The following is a 19,596-nucleotide window of genomic DNA, read 5'->3' as shown; positions in this document are numbered from 1 at the left end:
AGGTGCGGGAAGCAAACCGCCACTCCGGCGCTGCGTCCACGAGCTGCTGGTTCTACAAAGAGCTGGACGCGGTACTCAGTGGAGACACAACCTCCACTGTGAAGGCCACTGTGGATACTTTGTTGGCTCACATGCCAGATGAGAGTGGACCGAGCCAGGAGGAGGAAATCTTGGATGAGGATGTGGACGGGGACCCAGAGGCAGAGGATGACTCGGAGGCCAGAGATGCAGGCAGCCAGGAGCTCTTTTCTACCCCGGAGGAGCCTAGCCAGTCACAGCCGTCGGAGCTTGGCGAAGCACAAATAGGAGAGGAGGCCCCTGGTAAGTGGATCTGATTTGGGGAATTGCTGAAGCGAGTTGTTGGGGGCAGGCGGGTTGCAGAAAGCAGGCTTGCCTCCCACCGCATGCTTAATCTGAGAGGCGGAACAGGCTGTTGATAGACCCCCCCTCCTCACTTCACGGGAATCTCCCTCAGAGATCTCCAGGAAACTCTCGTGGAGACACTGGGCAATCCGCTGCCGCAGGTTCCTCGGCAAGCTGCTTCGTTTTTTGCCCCATGAACGGTAACTTTCCCGCGTCACTTTGCCATGACGCGGGGGGGGGGGGGGGCTCCACTCTCTACCCACAGCATTCCACTCCTCCCTCCTCACAGTCCAGCACTGTGGACTCCCACTACCCACTGCACTCAACACCCATCCATCGGCAGTTTGGCCCTGCTGAAGTACAGAACCCGCTGCATTCTGCTCCAGAGGAGAAGGCTGGGTATGATCCCTGGACGTACACAAATCTGTAGCTGTCCCGGGACCCCTCCTCCTCTTGAGACCTTCCCTTCCCCCATGCCCCCTCCCCCACCCTGGTGATGAATTTTTTCATTTGATTCTCTTCTCTGGTTGTTGTCTTTCAATAAACGAATTGCGTTTGTTTGAAAGCAATCTTTATTCTATTAAGTGAAAGCAAAAAGAGCATTGCAAAGCACCATACAATTATGTTAAGGCCCCTTCTTGCATCATGTGCACCAATCACCTCCTAGCATTATAAGCACTGCCGTCCTGAGCATAGCAACAAATATTAGTGGCTTTCAGCTTCAAATTGCTACCTCAGGGCATCCCTGATCCTTCTGGCCCCATGCTGCGCCCCTCTAATAGCCCTGGGCTCTGGCTGTTCAAACTCAGCCTCCAGGCGCTGAGTCTCTGTGGTCCAGCCCTGAGTGAAGCTTTCACCCTTCCCTTCACAAATATTACGGAGCGTACAGCACGCGGCGATAAGCCGAGGAATATTGTCATCAGCCGCGTGCAGCTTCCCACACATGCATTGCCAGCGGGCTTTTAACCGGCCAAATGCATACTCCACAGTCATTCTGCACTTGCTCAGCCTGTTGTTGAACCGCTCCTTGCTGCTGTCAAATTGTCCCGTGTAAGACTACATGAGCCATGGCATTAAGGGGTGGGCGGGGTCTCCCAAGATCACAATGGGCATTTCGACTTCCCCTACGGTGATCTTCTGCTCCGGGAAGAAAGTCCCTGTTTGCAGCTTCTTGAACAGGCCAGTGTTCCGAAAGATGCGTGTGTCATGCACCTTTCTGGACCAGCCTGCGTTAATGTCTGTGAAACACCCGTGGTGATCCACAAGCACCTGGAGAACCATTGAGAAATACCCCTTGCAATTAATGTACTCGGTGGCTAGGCAGTCTGGTGCCAGAACTGGAACATGCATGCCATCTATCACCCCTCCGCAGTTAGGGAAGCCCATTTGTGCAAAGCCATCCACAATGTCACGCACGTTGCCCAGAGCCACGGTCTTTCGGAGCGGGATGTGATTAATGGCCCTGCACACTTCCGTCAACTTGAGTCCAACGGTCAACTTTCCCACTCCGAACTGGTTAGCAACCAGTCGGTAGCAGTCTGGAGTAGCCAGCTTTCACAGTGCAATCGCCACACGCTTCTCCAGTGCCAGGACAGCTCTCATTCTTGTGTCCCTGCACCGCAGGGCTGGGGCGAGCTCATCACACAGTCCCATGAATGTGGCTTTCCTCCTTCTGCAGCCACTGCTCGTCATCCCAGACATGCATCATGATGCGATCCCACCACTCAGTGCTTGTTTCCCGAACCCAAAAGAGGCGTTCCACTCTGTTCAGCACCTCCGTGAATGCCACAAGCAATCTCGTGTCGTAGCTACGATGCGTGGCGAGATCAGTGTCGCACTCCCCTTGCCTTTGCAGTTTAAGGAATAACTCCACTGCCCTCGTGACGTGTTGGTCAGAGCAAGCAGCATACTGGTCAGCAGTGCGGGATCCATTCCTGCAGCCCGAAGAGGCAGGACGCGTAGCACACAAACCATTGAAAGATGGCGCCAAATGCGGACGGAAGCACAGGGATTGCTGGGATGCGAAGCAATGCATCATGGGGCATTGGGACTGGACCCAGGATGCCCCACAACCCCCTCCTCCTTCCCACAAGTCTCAGCTGCAAAAGAGAAAGAGGTGCTCTGTGGGATAGCTGCCCAGAGTGCACCGCTCCGAATAGCACTGCAAGTGGCACAAGTCTGAACACACTATTGCTCAGGCAGCTGTCAGTGTGAACACACAACAGCGGTTTTCCTTCAGCGCTCTCCGAGCGGCGCTGTAACTTTGCAAGTATAGACGTGCCCTTATATTCCCAGCTCTGCTACTCGCTCACTGCGGGACCTTTTATTATCTCTATATTACTGTAGGGCATAGCAGCCCAGGTAATGAATTAGGCCCCCACTGCGCTAGGTGCTGTACCAACAGAGAATAAAGACAGTCCCTGCCCCAAGGAGCTGACAATCTAAGTGTAAGACAAGAGACAACAGCACACAAAGCACATTATGACAAACAATATTCCAATTAGTACAAAAAAACCCAATCACGGGGTGCATTATAATATTTAAAACTGATGTTCATGAGAGGGGACCATTTTTTAAAAATGTTATATCAATGGTACACCACAATTTGTTGAGCTTGTGTGGATACTTTTCGAATTTTAGTTTTTTGGTGTAAAATAGTCAGACTTTGTGTTAGTACTTTTGTTTGGGTTGCTGCAGTTAATTGACTAATTTGCTTATTTCCTCCTAGCCATTGGTACAAGGTGGTCGAATTAACCCACAAAGGAAAACAAAAACTCAGGGCGTTATTGGCATTTGCTCGGTGAACATTTTTATTTGTGTGAATCGGAAAATAGTAAGTGACGGTGGGGCTCTGCAGTATGGTTACATTGCACCTATGCTGTTGCCCAGGTGCCTTTGAGTACACTTTTTGTTGCCACACAATATTTTAACATTTAATAATACAAACACAAGTCTTGTGTTGACTTTATAGTTTTTGCTAAAAGTAACAAATTATTTTTACCTTGCTGTTGCCATACTGGCAGTATTTCAGAAAATGACTCTTGCCCGATTTTTTAATTTTGACAAGCTGATGGGCTTTTTTTCATTTTTGCACTTGAGCTGTACCGTAACTTTGTTTGCTAATACCTTGATGTTTGTAGCATTTAGTATTTTAACTTTTGATTTAGGTTTACCCAAAGCAGGTTTTAAAACTTCTATTTTTTAGCCTTTTTTTGTTTTGTTTTTTTAGGCTACCCTTTTTTAAATTTTTTTTTATTTTTTGGCTGCTGAGCAAGTGTAATAACCTTTCGGAGTTTACGTAAGGTAGTTTTAGGGCAGCTACACCTTTACTGCTCCGCCCCTTACCATAGTCAGGGAAGGTGTTGTAATGGCCTTTCTTTATATATATTTATTTTTATACAAACACCCCGGTGGCTGGGCTTGAATGCTGGAAGCTGGTTGACTTGTTAATTATTACTGGGGGGGGGGGTTAGTAATTAATGTTTTTACCTTTTTTTTTTTTTGGTAATTTTATTTTGTGCTTAAAATGTATGTTTATTATTGTTTTAATGCTGTACTTTTTTAAAAAAAACATAATACACAACAATGCCAGCAACACAAAACATAATTTTGGTTGCGACAGTAGAGTCATGGTATTTTGAGTTGCTCTTCAGCGGGTACCAGCTTTTTTTTATTTTCTGGAAGACAAACAGAACATGTTTCTATCCCTTTGGGGGTGGCAGATTATTGCTTAAAATATCTCTTTCTTTTACAAATACCCTTGCTGACTGCAAGCAAAACAGAAAAATTACCCCCACACTTTCTGGTGGTTTTTTTGTCGGTAGGCCATGTTTTAATGGCTTTTACCTTTTAAGGGTTTAGGGTGAATTAGTCCACTGTGCAGTTATGAGGTGATGTGCCTCAGTTGTTGGGTTTTTTTTTTAAATACAGCAGACCAGGTATGTAGTCGGTTTTTTGCTGTGCTAAGCTTTAAGTTTATTTACAGGTAATAGCTGAGAAGCATTATTACTAGAATGCCTTAAAGGTGGTTTGTTTGTGTTTTAAATTATATACACTATACATTGTTACAGGGGTACTTATTAACATTAAATTTATTCCAATGTTTAATATTAACATTAAATTTATTAAAAGTATTTTGTTATACCATGCCTTTTATTTAGACATTTGTTTCTGATGCCAGTGTGTTCAATGTTTTTTTGAAATCTTTGCATAGGCTTTTAAATTTATATTATATTTTTGGGGTTTTGGTGAATTAAAAGGTCATGCATATAAGCAGACCCCTTTTGTACCTGTCTTCAGATTTCAGCACTACATACACAGAAAAAGGTATATTTTTTTCTCCTTAGGGTTAAACTGTCCCTCTCTTATTCTTAGGTTTGACTTTTTTTTTTTTTAAACACTTTATTTGGAAGAAGAAAAGGAGGACTTGTGGCACCTTAGAGACTAACCAATTTATTTGAGCATAGGCTTTCGTGAGCTACAGCTCACTTCATCGGATGCATTCAGTGGAAAATACAGTGAGGAGATTTATATACACAGAGAACATGAAACAATGGGCGTTACCATACACACTGTAAGGAGAGTGATCACTTAAGATGAGCTAATACCAGCAAGAGAGTGGGGCCGGGGGAAGGAGGGAATCTTTCATAGTGATAATCAAGGTGGGCCCTTTCCAGCAGTTGACAAGAACATCTGAGGAACAGTGTGGGGAGGGGGGGAATAAACATGGGGAAATAGTTTTACTTTGTGTAATGACCCATCCACTCCCAGTCTCTATTCAAGCCTAAGTTAATTGTATCCAGTTTGCAAATTAATTCCAATTCAGCAACTACAATACCCACCTGCTGAAGTGAAGAAACAGATTGACAGAGCCAGAAGAGTACCCAGAAGTCACCTACTACAGGACAGCCCCAACAAAGAAAATAACAGAACACCACTAGCCATCACCTTCAGCCCCCAACTAAAACCTCTCCAACGCATCATCAAGGATCTACAACCTATCCTGAAGGACGACCCAACGCTCTCTCAGATCTTGGGAGACAGGCCAGTCCTTGCTTACAGACAGCCCCCCAACCTGAAGCAAATCCTCACCAGCAACCACACACCACACAACAGAACCAAAAAGAAAAGGAGTACTTGTGGCACCTTAGAGACTAACCAATTTATTTGAGCATGAGCTTTCGTGAGCTACAGCTCACTTCATCGGATGCCCCCGATGAAGTGAGCTGTAGCTCACGAAAGCTCATGCTCAAATAAATTGGTTAGTCTCTAAGGTGCCACAAGTACTCCTTTTCTTTTTGCAAAGACAGACTAACACGGCTGTTACTCTGAAACAACAGAACCACTAACCCAGGAACCTATCCTTGCAGCAAAGCCCGTTGCCAACTGTGTCCACATATCTATTCAGGGGACACCATCATAGGGCCTAATCACATCAGCCACACTATCAGGGGCTCGTTCACCTGCACATCTACTAATGTGATATATGCCATCATGTGCCAGCAATGCCCCTCTGCCATGTACATTGGTCAAACTGGACAGTCTCTACATAAAAGAATAAATGGACACAAATCAGACGTCAAGAATTATAACATTCATAAACCACTCGGAGAACACTTCAATCTCTCTGGTCACTTGATTACAGACCTAAAAGTCACAATATTACAACAAAAAGACTTCAAAAACAGACTCCAACGAGAGACTGCTGAATTGGAATTAATTTGCAAACTGGATACAATTAACTTAGGCTTGAATAAAGACTGGGAGTGGATGGGTCATTACACAAAGTAAAACTATTTCCCCATGCTTATTCCCCCTCCCCTCCCCACTGTTCCTCAGACGTTCTTGTCAACTGCTGGAAACGGCCCACCTTGATTATCACGACAAAAGGTTTTCTTCCCCCCCTCCCCCTGCTCTCCTGCTGGTATTAGCTCATCTGAAGTGATCACTCTCCTTACAGTGTGTATGATAACACCCATTGTTTCATGTTTTCTGTGTATATAAATCTCCCCACTGTATTTTCCACTGAATGCATCCGATGAAGCGAGCTGTAGCTCACGAAAGCTTATGTTCAAATAAATTGGTTAGTCTCTAAGGTGCCACAAGTCCTCCTTTTCTTTTTGCGAATACAGACTAACACGGCTGCTACTCTGAAATCTTTATTTGGAGGGTTATAATTTGAGCCTTTTGCTTTCAGGTAGTTTGTTTGCTGACCAGGTATGTTCTTTATTTGCGGCTTTTTTGTGCTGCCATTTATGGGCAGGGTTTTTTTTTTTTTTTATTAGTTAGGTAATTTGCATTAACACAGATGCTTTTTGGCTTGCTTTTGGATCCAAACCTACTAGCAGCTCAGAGACTCTGTCTTAAAAGGGACACAATTAACTTCCACCAGAGTTTTGATTACCTTTTTACTTTTAATTTTTGCTTTTAAAACAAACATCGATCTGAAAAAGAAAACACAACCTATGATGGCTCCTTTTTGAAGCCCTTGCAGGATTTTAATTAAGTAGCTGTTTTGTTTGCATTTCTTTATCCCTTCTACAATATACAATGCACATGTCCTGGGGGAAATGCACTTTTTTTTTTTCATAGTTTAACTTCTAGAACATTAGCCATATTAATTTTTACATAAGGTGTAACTGGTTTTTTGTGCTTGCCGAGTTTTTATGTATCCTTATCAAAGTGACAGTCTGATTACTCAGAGCCACCTTCAGGCTCAGTGTTTTTAACATTGCTTTTTTGTGCACCTTACCCCTGCTTGTGCTCTAGAGGTCCACTGTCCTTTTTTTCCTTTTTTCCTTTTTTTTTTTTTTTTTTAACTGCAGCTCTTGGCTGCCTTTTATTACATTGATGACTTTGTTTTTTATTTAAAAACATATTGAACGTTATAAAGCATAAAGGCACCTTAAGGGTTAAATGCTAAATACCAAAGCCAAACAATACTAGTTACCTGTGTCTGGCAAAAAGTTTGTCAGTTTTGCAACTTTGAATGAAAGATCTAAATGGATTTTTAGTGGTATTATTTAAAATCAAAACAAAACCAATTCATTTTAAACCTACAAAACAAGAGTTTTACAAACCGGGAGTGCTGATTTAGGTTCTTAAAACCTTACATATTTACATAATATATTTACACAGCCGTACACAGATTACATCTTTTTTATACATTTGGGGGCAGTTCCATTCAAATAGAAACCCCATTATGTTCTTTTAGCAAATTTGACTAAATTGTCCATTGTCAAATTATTTAAATTAGATTGTTTCTTTGCCTGGATTACTTACAGACATTTCTTTGGAAAAGGACCCATTTTCCCTTCAGAATGGCTGCAAAGAAACCAAGAATTTTTTTCCTATAACACTTTTTTTCAAAAACAGTTTAACAAAGTTCAACTGCTTAATTTCCTTTAGCCTTTGCAGAGTTCACTTTTTTTTTTAATTACTTGCTTATTTTTTTAAATGACATCTTCATTAACTCAGATATCACCATTCCAAATATTGTTCCAGGGATTTGAATTGCCCAGGCCTGTACTTACTGCTTCCCTGCCATTATGCCCCTCAGGGCTCCCAGCAAGATTTTCAATTTTTTTATTTGTTGCCTGCTTGCTTGTCTGGGCCTGATCCTGCTTTCCTCGCTGAACCGACACAGGCTTTGTTCCACTACCAATTTAGCAATGAGAGTGGGCTCCTCAACTATCCCCCACACCTTCTGGTCCCTTTTTTTAAACATTTTTTTTAATTGTGAAATTACAACAATTTTGCTTACAAAAATAAAAATAAAACCACACTGCCCAAACTTCTATATTCTTCAGAGTTTGGTTTAACACAGCAAGATCTGTTTAAAAGGAGTAATTTCTTGAACGAAAGGTAGTGATCCTTGTTCTCCCCCCTTGGAGGTATCATCTTCGGATTGCTTTCTTCTAAACATTTTCACACGGGTGCTACCACTATTTGCCCACGCTCCTATATCCTTCAGAGTTGGGTCTCACAAAAAGTATTTGCCCAAAACTCCTGTGTCCTTCAGACTTGGGTCTCACGTAGAAAATACCGCCTGACACTCCTATACCCTTCAGAGTTCAGGGTCAGATTGAGAAACTCTTTTGTTTTACTCGACTCCCACCGCAATTCTCCACCAAAAATGTTATGCTTATAAGAAGCACACGGAAGCTTTTTAAAGGGGATACGGCAATACGCCACATTTATTGAAAAAAGAAAAGGAGTACTTGTGGCACCTTAGAGACTAACAAATTTATCTGAGCATAAGCTTTCATGAGCTACAGCTCACTTCATCGGATGCATTCAGATGCTCACTGGATCGGCGGGCAGAGACCAATCCAGCGGGGGTTGATTTATCGTGTGTAGACTGGACGCGAATAAATCAACCCCCGAGCACTCTCCTGTCGACTCCTGTACCGTACTCCACCGCCGTGAGTTATTTTTCTTTTTTTTTTTTGCCGAGCGCGTGTAGTTGAATTCGCGTAAGTTAAAGGCGCGTATGATGCGACTCCACTGTCAGGCACAGGAGCAATCACCAGGTCAGGAATAAGCAGCCAGTGCCTTCTGCTGCTGCTGAGCTTAAATGCAGCCCTAGAGGCTCCTTGCAGCCTATCGGGTGGGACGGCCAATCAGGTGATGCTAGAGCAGCCCAGCTGGGCTCATTAACTGGCCGGAGGGCTGAGCCAGCTAGCCCCAGGTTCAGGTGAAGGAGTGCAGGCCCAGAGTTCCTGACAGAGGTAATGCTGGCCACACATCCATTTTTGGCTGCTGTCATAAATGAGGGGGGGACTCCCTTTTCTGGGCACCCAGCCAGCCAGTTAGCTATAAAATCCCCGTTAGTAGCTGTTCTGTACTTGCTTTCCCTGTAAAGGGTTAACCAGTCCACAGGTAAAAGGAAGGGAGTGGGTGTGATTTTATGGAAGTCTGTTTATAAGTGTATATATGATGTGACTGGAATATGCTTTATGCAAAAGGTCTCTTGGAAGATATCATTACAAAGTTTATAATCCACTGAGTGTGGTCATCCTATGTGTATGAATGTATCATTCTTGTGTCTGAAACTAGGAATATGAAGCATAATTCGAGGTCCTATTGTAATTATGCAAAGTGTGGGCCATTATTGGGGGCTTGGAATCTTGATGGCCCCCATTGACTAGGACAAGTGACTGTAGATGGCTCTGACAAGTTTCAGCAGGGGAGCCAGGTTAGTCAGTTGCAGCAAAAACAAGGAGGAGTCTTGTGGCAGGTGCCACACAACTCCTCCTTGTTTTTGTAGATGGCTCTGTTTACCTGCAAGCCTCCACTGCATAGGTGCGGGCCAGGCCTAAAAGAATGGAGGGGGGCTTACAGGACATGTGAACGTGTCACAGGATACTGGAATCCATCTTTGACCTGGTGCTTTTCCATTTAGAAGGAGGGGTGGGAACCCAGAGAGAGACAAAGGCTTCCAAAGATATCAAAGGGGGTGGAATAGGACAAAGGGGGCTGCCAGTCATGTGCCTCCTCTCTTGGGACCTGCTGCGGCATGTAGACTCTGAAACTGCACACGAGGGAGGGGAGCTGGGCTCTGTCGAGCACATCAGACGCTCTGATGTTGATGCAGAACGAACCCAAAGTCCCATGGCAATACACCCTTCTTTACAGTGATAAGTTCCCATACAAGTCTATGGACCTTGCTGTGTCACACTGGAGGCTGTCAATTATGAGGTATTCAATGTTGCTCTTAATTAGCATTATTTTGAGTTGTTACCAGGAGGATTTGCAGCTGTCTCTTATCTATTCCTTTGGCTCAACTCCTTATTTTGTCCTTGGGTGTATGCCTTTGCCTTAGGGTCGTCAATCTGCCATCCGGGTGAAAGCTGGCACCTCTTGACTCCTCCACTCCCTTCTTGACCATCTGGCCTAGCTAGCTATCCTTTCTCATTTAATTACCAGACATTCTTTACTCACAACAAACAGCAAACAAGGCAATTACAGCCATAAAACTCTTATTCCTCACGAACAAATGTTAACACAGTCAGCAAAAAATAAACTCAGAACAATTTCTTCTTACTAAGTCAAAGTTAGAAAAATGGAGTACAATTTTATTTGAGACAATTGGCCTACACTATGTCTCACCTTCCCCCAGAGGATCTGAGCGCGTCACCAACATGACTGGATTTATCCTGAAGATGCCCCTCCTAGAGATGGCAGGACAATTATCCTCTGTTCACAGATGGGGAACTCGGGCCCAGAGAGATTAAATGACTTGCCCAAGGTCACATAAAGAGACAGTGGCTAAGTCATAAGTAGAACCCAGATCAGCTAAGTCCTAGTTCAGTGCCTTAACCACAAGACCATCCTAGCTCATTTAGGGGCTCTTTGGTGTTAGGGTGTATGTGTTTAAACCATGCTTCTGCTAAGCACTGCACCCACCTTGTTATTTTTGTCTCCCCCACTGTCCCCCCGACTCACTTGCTTGTCTCACCCACCTGTCACGTCGTGTCTTTTAGACCGTTATGTCTTTGGGGCAGAGACTGTCCTTTCCTGTGTGTTTGCACAGAGTTTAGCTCAGTGGGGCCTGACCTGGCTGGCCTCTAGGCACCACCCCAAGATAAATATTATTAAAGCAGGGCACCTACCATACTGGTCGTTAACAATGTATATTGTATCAGTATCCAAGGCCACTAAGGACCTGCCTTGTTGTCACTATGCTGCACCCCAGTCATGATCAAATAAAGCTGCATGGTCAGCAGCAGGGACAGAACTCACATCCTCCTGCTCCCAAAGGACCCCATCACTTAAGCCAAAGGAGAATCCCCATGATCTTTCAGAAGTATAGCGGCTATGATACAGAGCTAAAAACTGTCCTGATTCCCTCCAGCAGGGGGCAGTGGTGCAAAGCCATGTTACTTCATGAGACTGTTTACATGTGCTAAGAACACATGCACACAACGGAGAGACGCAAGCAAACTCACTGATGGGCTGTAGCCAGTAAGGTGTGGTTTGCTCAGTTCAGTGGACCTTGTTTAATAGGTGCTTGCTCAAAAGGGTTCTGCGGGGCTGTCCTTGACAGTCACATCTCTGCTCATAACCAGAGGCTGCTGGAAATTACCCTTCCCAACTCTCTCAGTGGCTGGGCAGCTGCTAACCCACACATAGATTCATAGGGTTGGAAGGGACCTCAGGAGGTCATGTAGTCCAACCCCCTGCTCAAAGCAGGACCAATCTCCCATTTTTGTCCCAGATCCCTAAATGGCCCCCTCAAGGATTGAACTCTCAACCCTGGATTTAGCAGGCCAATGCTCAAACCACTGAGCTATCCCTCCTCACTAGCTTCTGACCAGTCACACCCCAGTGTTCTGCCTGCCAGACCTCAGTCATAGAAGATATGTCATGATGCCACCTCCGCCCAGCTTGGCTTCTTAAAAAAAAACACTTCATCAATTATTTCCTAACAAACCAGATAAACCAGACAGAGAGCCCCAGCTAAATCTAAGGGAATGGGATGATATTACAGCAACACCCTGGCCAAACCCACATTGTTGTTTTTGAAAAACAACCAACCAACCAAATCAGCCTTTATCAAACGAGCACTGAGGTGTGCTTTACCTTCTGGGGGTATATCATCTGACTGAGTTGTTCAACTGCCTCTTGCTCTTACCTCCCAGTGCCCTGAATCTGCAATCAGATCCACACGGGCAAACCCTAAAGCCCCTGTAACATCCCACTGGAGGCAACAGATGGCCACACACATGCACGGTTCTAGCCACACGGATGCAACTGCACAAATGGGGCCGGTAGCGCTTCAATATTGTCCCACCTTCGCAGTGTTGCCAGCTCTCGTGATTTCATTGCAAGGCTCATGTTACTTGCTGTTTTTACTACAGCTCTAGTTCCTGGAGTCAGGGGACAGCAAGAAAGAAAAGGGACATTTCTAGATTTTGTGGCTGCAGAGAAAAGCTTGAAAATCCTTTAAAGGCTCAAAAGCCACAAAGCAAAAAAAAAAACAACACAAAACAAAACAAAACCCCCAATTTTTTCTTTAAATCTCATCATTATTTTTAAGACAATCTCGTAATTTTGGGACCCTGCCTTATGATTTTTGGTCATTTTAAAGTTTTCTCTGCAACCAGGAGGACTAGAAACTTACTACTTTTTAAATGAAAAACAAGAATTTTGCCTAATCACATGACTCCAGCTGCTGGGGCTTTATTAATAAATAACAATCCCTAGCTCTTTTATAGCACTTGTCATCTGTAGATCTCAAAGTGCTTTACAAAAGGTCAGAATCTTTATTCCCATTTTATAGATTGGGAAATTGAGGTACAGACAGGGAAAAGCAACTTGCATAAAGTCACCCAGCGGCAGAACCAGAGATAGAATCCAGATCTCCTACAGCCCAGTCCAAAGTGCTAGCCACTAGTACACACTGCTTCCCAAAGAGCAAACTGTGACGAAGTAGGACTCTTCTTAATGTTTCCTCTGAATACTGTACGGGTGCTCAGTTTCCCCTATGCATTTCTTAAGTCTCTAGGTGGTGGGATAAGGGAGCGTAATTGTTGCAGAGCAAAGGGCCAGGGTACATAAATGGCCAACACTCTGTCTCCTGGCAACTGATGGCCTGGGCCCTTCCCCCCTGCAAGGTGAGAGCTAAAGGGTTGGAGAACAAAGGAATCAGGTGACCTCCTGGCCCGGGAAAGGGACAAAGCCCAGAGGAGGAGGGGCTGGAGGGGGAGTCAGTTGGGGCTGGCTGGGAACAAGGAGTGAAGTGCAGACGTGGTTGTCTGGCTCACTGCCCCCCAAAATGGACCCAGCTGAGGGGTCCTGTTCTCTGTACCTACAAGCTCTGTTTTAGATCATGTTCCTATTATTGACTAAACCTCTGTTTTACTGGCTGGCTAAGAGTCACGTCTGACTGTGAAGTTGGGGTGCAGGACCCGCTGGCTTCCCCAGGAGCCCCATCTGAGTGAACTCCCTGTGGGAAGTGCACGGAGGGGCAGCGGATGCTGAATGCTCCAGGATCAGACCCAGGAAGGTGGAAGCCGTGTGAGCTTTTGGCCCCGAAGACAGTCTGCCCACAGAGAGGAGACTTCACCAGAGTCCTTATGAAGCCAGGCAGGAGCAGTTCCAGGGCATCGCCTGGGGACTCTGTGACACAAACATCACAAGACTCACAATAAAATCACATCATTGGACATCATGGGAATGTGCATATGAGAGATGATAAAAAAAGAAATAGTCTGGAACAGGTTATCATTTCTTCACTGATTTTCTTTTATTCACATAAATCAATCAAAATTCTGACAGGGATTTAAATGACAAAGCTGTTATATTCTCTCCATATTAACAGCATCTACCTCCCCAAGGAAACCTTAGCCAGCCTGACTAACTTCAGAATGGGGTAAAATCACAACCAATCTCCCAGCACTTGATACCAGTCACTCCCAGCGGTTTGAGGAGGAACCAGTCAGACCCTGTAGAGAGAGACACAGTTGGGCCTTTGTACTTGATTTTGTTTCCTTTGCTCATTCTGAGAAGGAGGAACATTGAGGATTCCACAGTGAGCCAGAGCTCCGAATGACTCAGGAGAAATGTTACAAGTGTTTAACACAGCAGCAAAGGGTTAAGCCTGGGACCAGAGCACAGAGGATTCAAACCAAAGGGCTGATCCCTGAAGAAGAAGTCTAAGCACAGCCCTGGGCCACTCTTCCTTCTCTCATTGTCTCCCAGGCTTGCATTTCCCTGGAGATGAATCTTTCCTCCTGCACTCTGGTTCTGGTTTTGTTTCCTTGTCCCAACAAAACAGGATGGGAAAGAAGGAGAGCGGGTGTCTGCGTTCTTCCACTCTTAAGAGAACACACTAGCCACAAGTCAGGTCTTGTCATGTTGCACTGTTGCAAGTAAATGTCATGAGCTCAATGCCACCCTGCTATGTGGGCACTTTACTCAGTTTCAGAGTGCCTGCCTTCTATCAACGGAGCACAGGTCAATTCCTTAGTGTGCTTGAACCAGTCTAAGAGTGAGCACTCGTGAGGGTGGCAGCCAGTGCTTAATTTGTAATGAAAGAGGTGCTGGGATTCAAGCAATTTTTTTACATTCATAACTGATTCATAACTGATGCAGCAAGCCCAGAGGTGCCAGGGCTATGAACTGCCTGTGACAGGTTCGGTCAGAGAGACCGGTCACAGAGCCTCCTTGGGACTGTCACCTGATGTGTTGACTTTACCTCTGAGCCTATTTTTCCTGCCGGCTTGGGACTCCAGACCCCTGCCTTGTTGAGCCAGACGTGCTAGCCTGCTCAGCAGGTCACCTATCTCCAGCACCCAGACACCCAATTCCCAATGGGATCCAAACCCCAAATAAATCCATTTTACTCTGTATAAAGCTTACACAGGATAGAGTCATAAATTGTCCACCCTCTAGAACACTGATAGAGAGATACGCACAGCTGTTTGCTCTCCCAGGTATTAATCACTTACTCTGGGTTAATTAATAAACAAAAGTGATTTTATTACGTATAAAAAGTAGGATTTTAGTGGTTCCAAGTAAGTTACCAAGCAAAATAAAACAAAACCCGCAAGTCTAAGCCTAATACATTAAGAAACTGATACAGGTAATATCTCACCCTTAGAGATGTCCCAATAAGCTTCTTTCACAGATTGGACTCCTTCCTAGTCTGGAGCCAATCCTTTCCCCTGGTACAGTCCTTGTTAGTTCCAGCAGACATCTTAGGTGGAAAGCAGGGGTGTTCTCATGACTGCGACCCCCTTTGTTCTGTTCCACCCCCTTTTATAGCTTTTGCACAAGGCGGGAATCTTTTGTCTCTCTGGGTCCCCACACCTCCTTCTAAATGGAAAGGTACCAGATTTAAGATGGATTCCAGTACCCTGTGCCCTGGTCACATGTCCTGTGAGATCCCAGCCTTCGTTCCCGCACACACCCAAGAAGGTTTGCAAGTAAACAGAGCCATCTACAACCAATTGTCCTAGTCAATGGGAGCCATCAAAATTCTAAGCCCCCATATTCCTAGTTTCAGATACAAGAATGATACGTTCATACAAATAGGATGAACACACTCAGTAGATTATAAGCTTCCTAATGATACCTTCCAAGAGACTTTTTGCATAAAGCATATTCCAGTTATATTATATTTACACTCATAAGTATATTTCCATAAAACATTATGGAGTGCAACGTCACACTGCCAAGCCCAGAGGTGCTGGGGCTATGAACTGCCAGGCCCTGGCACAAATTAAGCACTGGTGGCAGGGCAGCATTTTAACTAAACCAATTTCTGAACTAACTAAGGGTACTTCTGCACTGCAATCTCAGAGCCCAGGTCAATTGACTTGGGCTTGCAGGGCTCGGGCTCTGGGGCTAAAAATTGCAGTGTAAACGGTCAGGCTCGGGCTGGAGCCCAGGCTCTGAAACCCTGCAAGCAGGGAGGGTCTCAGCCCGAGCCCAGACTGTCTACACTGCAGCTTTTAGCCCCACAGCAGGAGCCCCGCAAGCTGATTTGGGCCAGACAAGGGTCTCTCATTGCAGTGTAGATATACCCATAGTTACACTGGTGTATGCAAAACAAGGCCTCGGCACCTGGGAATTCATCTGCCCTTCCGAAAACACTGCCTGGAGTCAGCTCTGTTCGCTCTTTGCTCCCTCTCAGCCCAATTTCCCGCCTCACACTTGGAGTCATTCGCCCCCAGGCAAAGAGGAGAAGAGAATCAGTTTGTCTGCATGCTAAGCCCGGTCACATCTGGGTTCTCAGGAGTCCCTGCTCCCCTCTCGCCACAATAATTCGACAGCAGAATAGCCAGGGAAACTTCTCCCGCTTCCTGGAGTAGCAGGGCTAGAGAGCACTGCAAAAGGGACTCAGCACCTGCCCAGGAGGGAAAAGTGCCTCAATATATATAATGGTGACTAGCTACGGGTATAGCTTATCCTCCTTTCTACATGGGAAGAGCAGTGAAGACTAATGGATAGTGCACTAGACTGGAGGCCTGGGTTCTATTCCCAGCTCTGTCACTGACCTGCTGAGTGACCTTGGGCAAGTCACTTCCCTGCTCTGTGCTTCCGTTTTCCCAAGCTGTAAAATGAAAGTAGGGATCCTGACCTCCTTTGTAAAGCACTTTGGCATGCGCTGATGAACAGCGCTATATGAAGAGTAGGTTTCAGAGTAGCAGCCATGTTAGTCTGTGTCCACAAAAAGAAAAGGAGTACTTAGAGACTAACAAATTTATTTGAGCATAAGCTTTTGTGAGCTACAGCTCACTTCATCGGATGCATTCAGTGGAAAATACCGTGGGTAGATTTATATACACAGAGAACATGAAACAATGGGTGTTACCATACACACTGTAAGGAAAGTGATCACTTAAGATGAGCTATTACCAGCAGGAGGGGGGGGAGGGGGAGGATAAACATGGGGAAATTGTTTTACTTTGTGTAATGACCCATTCATTTAATTCCAATTCAATCTCCCTGGTCACTCGATTACAGACCTAAAAGTGGCAATACTTCAACAAAAAAACTTCAGAAACAGACTCCAACGAGAGACTGCTGAATTGGAATTAATTTGCAAACTGGATACAATTAACTTAGGCTTGAATAGAGACTGGGAGTGGATGGGTCATTACACAAAGTAAAACTATTTCCCCATGCTTATCCGCCCCGCCCGGCAACTGTTCCTCAGACGTTCTTGTCAACTGCTGGAAATGGCCCACCTTGATTACCACTACAAAAGGTGTGTCCCCCCCACCCCCTCCTGCTGGTAATAGCTCACCTGAAGTGATCACTCTGGTTACAGTGTGTACGGTAACACCCATTGTTTCATGTTCTCTGTGTATATACATCTCCCCACTGTATTTTCCACTGAATGCATCCGATGAAGTGAGCTGTAGCTCACAGATAAATCGGATAAATTGGTTAGTCTCTAAGGTGCCACAAGTCCTCCTTTTCTTTCTACGAAGGGCAGGCGTTATTATTTTACTGATATAACTGCATCCAGATAGGGCACTTGGACCCAGTCTACTCAAAGCAACACAATTTCCTAACAAAGACAAGCCTTTCGCTGTAAAGAAAATCAGCTGGGGAATCAGAAGAGGGCCAAACTTCCCACAGGAGGTTCCCTCGCTCTGATCCTTTGATACACCGGCCAAACCACCAGATTTCATCAAAATCCTATCAACCGCACAACACACTCAGCCAAGCGCAGCGCCGCACATCCACTCCGCCCGGGAAGACAGACAGTAAAAAGCTTACTTGGTTCCTTTCAAATCCTCCGCTTGCCCTTCGAAGAAACAAGCCCTCTGGTGCTGCAGACAAAGCTGACTTCGCTCCTGTGTAGGATACTGGTTTGGTTTCTCTGATGTCTTGTCTCTTCCTCCCAGCTGCGGCAGCTCAGGGACACAGGAGTCTGGAAGCTAGTCAGACACTTGCAGGAGGAGCAGAGAACCTACAGGTATGGGCATTACCTGTCTCCGGAGTGACTACTCCTGGCTCAGCATGGGCTGGGCTCTCTGAGTCAGCCACTGACTTAGGGCTAGGAAAGAGCTGGGAATTAAAGCTGTCCTGGCACCACCTAATGGATGCCTAGAGGCAGAAATCCTTCCTCCTTCATTGTCAGCTGCAGAATCCAAGTCAGGATTAGAATGCAACTTGGCACCAAGGGCTAATTTCCGCCTTTGGTGTCCATTACCAGCAAGGAAGGCTGTTTGCTGAGGACAATTAGCCTGGGTCCCCCTGGAGAGGCCTCCCTCATATGTACACACTAATAATTAAAACTACTGTAGCAGCTTTGAACTGCGCATTGTCTGGTGCAGGAGGTGAGTGCTCGCATTATTGGTCAAAGAAGGCCAACATTCTTAAAAGTACCAGTGATTTTGGATACCTCAGTGTTTGGGAGCAGCAGGGAGCTCTTCCCTCCTCCTCCACAGACACCCCCCAAAGGGGACAAATCTAGCCCACTGCCTAGACAAGCTAACGCAGGCCCTGATTCTGCAATGAGCTTTGAATGGGCAGCACCTGGGGCCCATGCAGAAGCCCAATGGAGTCAATTGGACTCAATATGCACAGAGCCCCTTGCAGGATTGGGGCCTTACACACTTATTTTGGAAGAACTAGCTTTAAGTGACCTCTTCTGCCTTTCCTCTTGAAGGACTTTGGAGCAGTAGCTTTAAATAGGGCCATGAGGTTCAAGGGTAGAGCACTGGACTGGGACTCAAAGGGCATCGGTTCTATTCTCATCCGAGCTGCCAGAGGATCTTGGACAAATGGCTCACCCTCTCTCTGCCTTTGTTTCCCCTCCCACCTGCTATCTGGCACAATCTATTTGGAGCAGGGACGTCCCATTGCTCTGTGTTTGTACGGTGCTCAGTACAATGCAGTCCTGAGTCTCAGTTGGGGCTTCTAGGTTCTACTGCTACACTGCGCATTTCATCAGTAGATCACAGGGCGCTTTACAGTGGTCAGGATTATTATCCCGATTTTACTGATGGGGAAACTGAGGCTATGTCTACACTAGAGAGCTTAGCCCGGCGCAGCTGTACCAATGAAGCTATGCCGCTATAAGATCTCTCATGCCTGTACTGATGAGAGACAGCTCTCCCGTCGACATAATTAATCCACCCGCAACGAGCAGTGGTAGCTACGTCTGCAGGAAAAACTCTCGCCAACATAGCGCTACGCACAAGAGTGCTTATGTCAACGTAACTTACGTTGCTCGGGGTGGAACCTTCACATCCCTGAGCAACGTAAGTGGTAGTGTAGACATAGCCTGTGGCCCAGGCAGGGAAAGTGACTGGCTTACCGGTCACTCAGCAGAATAGGACTGGATCCGAAGTCTCCTGAGATGCAGTGCACTGCTCACTAGGCCATACTGTCTCTAAGAAATATCCCTAAGGCTGTAGGACCCTCCTAATACACACTAAATTCTTGACTTAAGACGCTTTTGATTTTCATTAGACCAGAGTTTTTTGAAACAAGGACTTCGTTAAGACTCAGATACAACCAAAACAACAGCTCTAACTAACAGGTTGCAGAAAAAAGTCCCCCATTACAGCAACGTCCATTCATAGCCTGAGCCACTGTATACTCACACTCCACGCAGGCACCAGGCACCGCCTTGGGCTCCTAGCATGTAAACTGCCGTGACACACGCAGCTAAACACGCCAACCTGTAGCCAGGCAATCAAAAGCGGAGAGGCCGTGAGGAAAAGGAAGAAAACATTTACTTGCGGGTGGAGGTGCCGCCACATATTG

The 19,596-nt window shown here is 45.6% G+C and overlaps 1 protein-coding gene across 1 annotated transcript in view; it reads right to left on the bottom strand.

Annotated features, from left to right (window-relative positions):
• The window catches only part of ARHGEF10L (Rho guanine nucleotide exchange factor 10 like), a 191,178-nt gene extending 173,474 nt beyond the window's left edge, over positions 1-17,704 (bottom strand). Inside the window, exon 1 of the mRNA XM_073316338.1 lies at positions 17,599-17,704. The gene's annotated coding sequence lies outside the window, so the exon portion shown is untranslated. The remainder of the gene's footprint in view (positions 1-17,598) is intronic.
• Between the last annotated feature and the right edge of the window lie 1,892 nt (positions 17,705-19,596).

This window comes from Lepidochelys kempii, chromosome 18 (assembly GCF_965140265.1).
Source record: "Lepidochelys kempii isolate rLepKem1 chromosome 18, rLepKem1.hap2, whole genome shotgun sequence".
Taxonomy (NCBI): domain Eukaryota; kingdom Metazoa; phylum Chordata; order Testudines; family Cheloniidae; genus Lepidochelys; species Lepidochelys kempii.
This window is presented reverse-complemented; position numbering and strand designations above follow the sequence as displayed.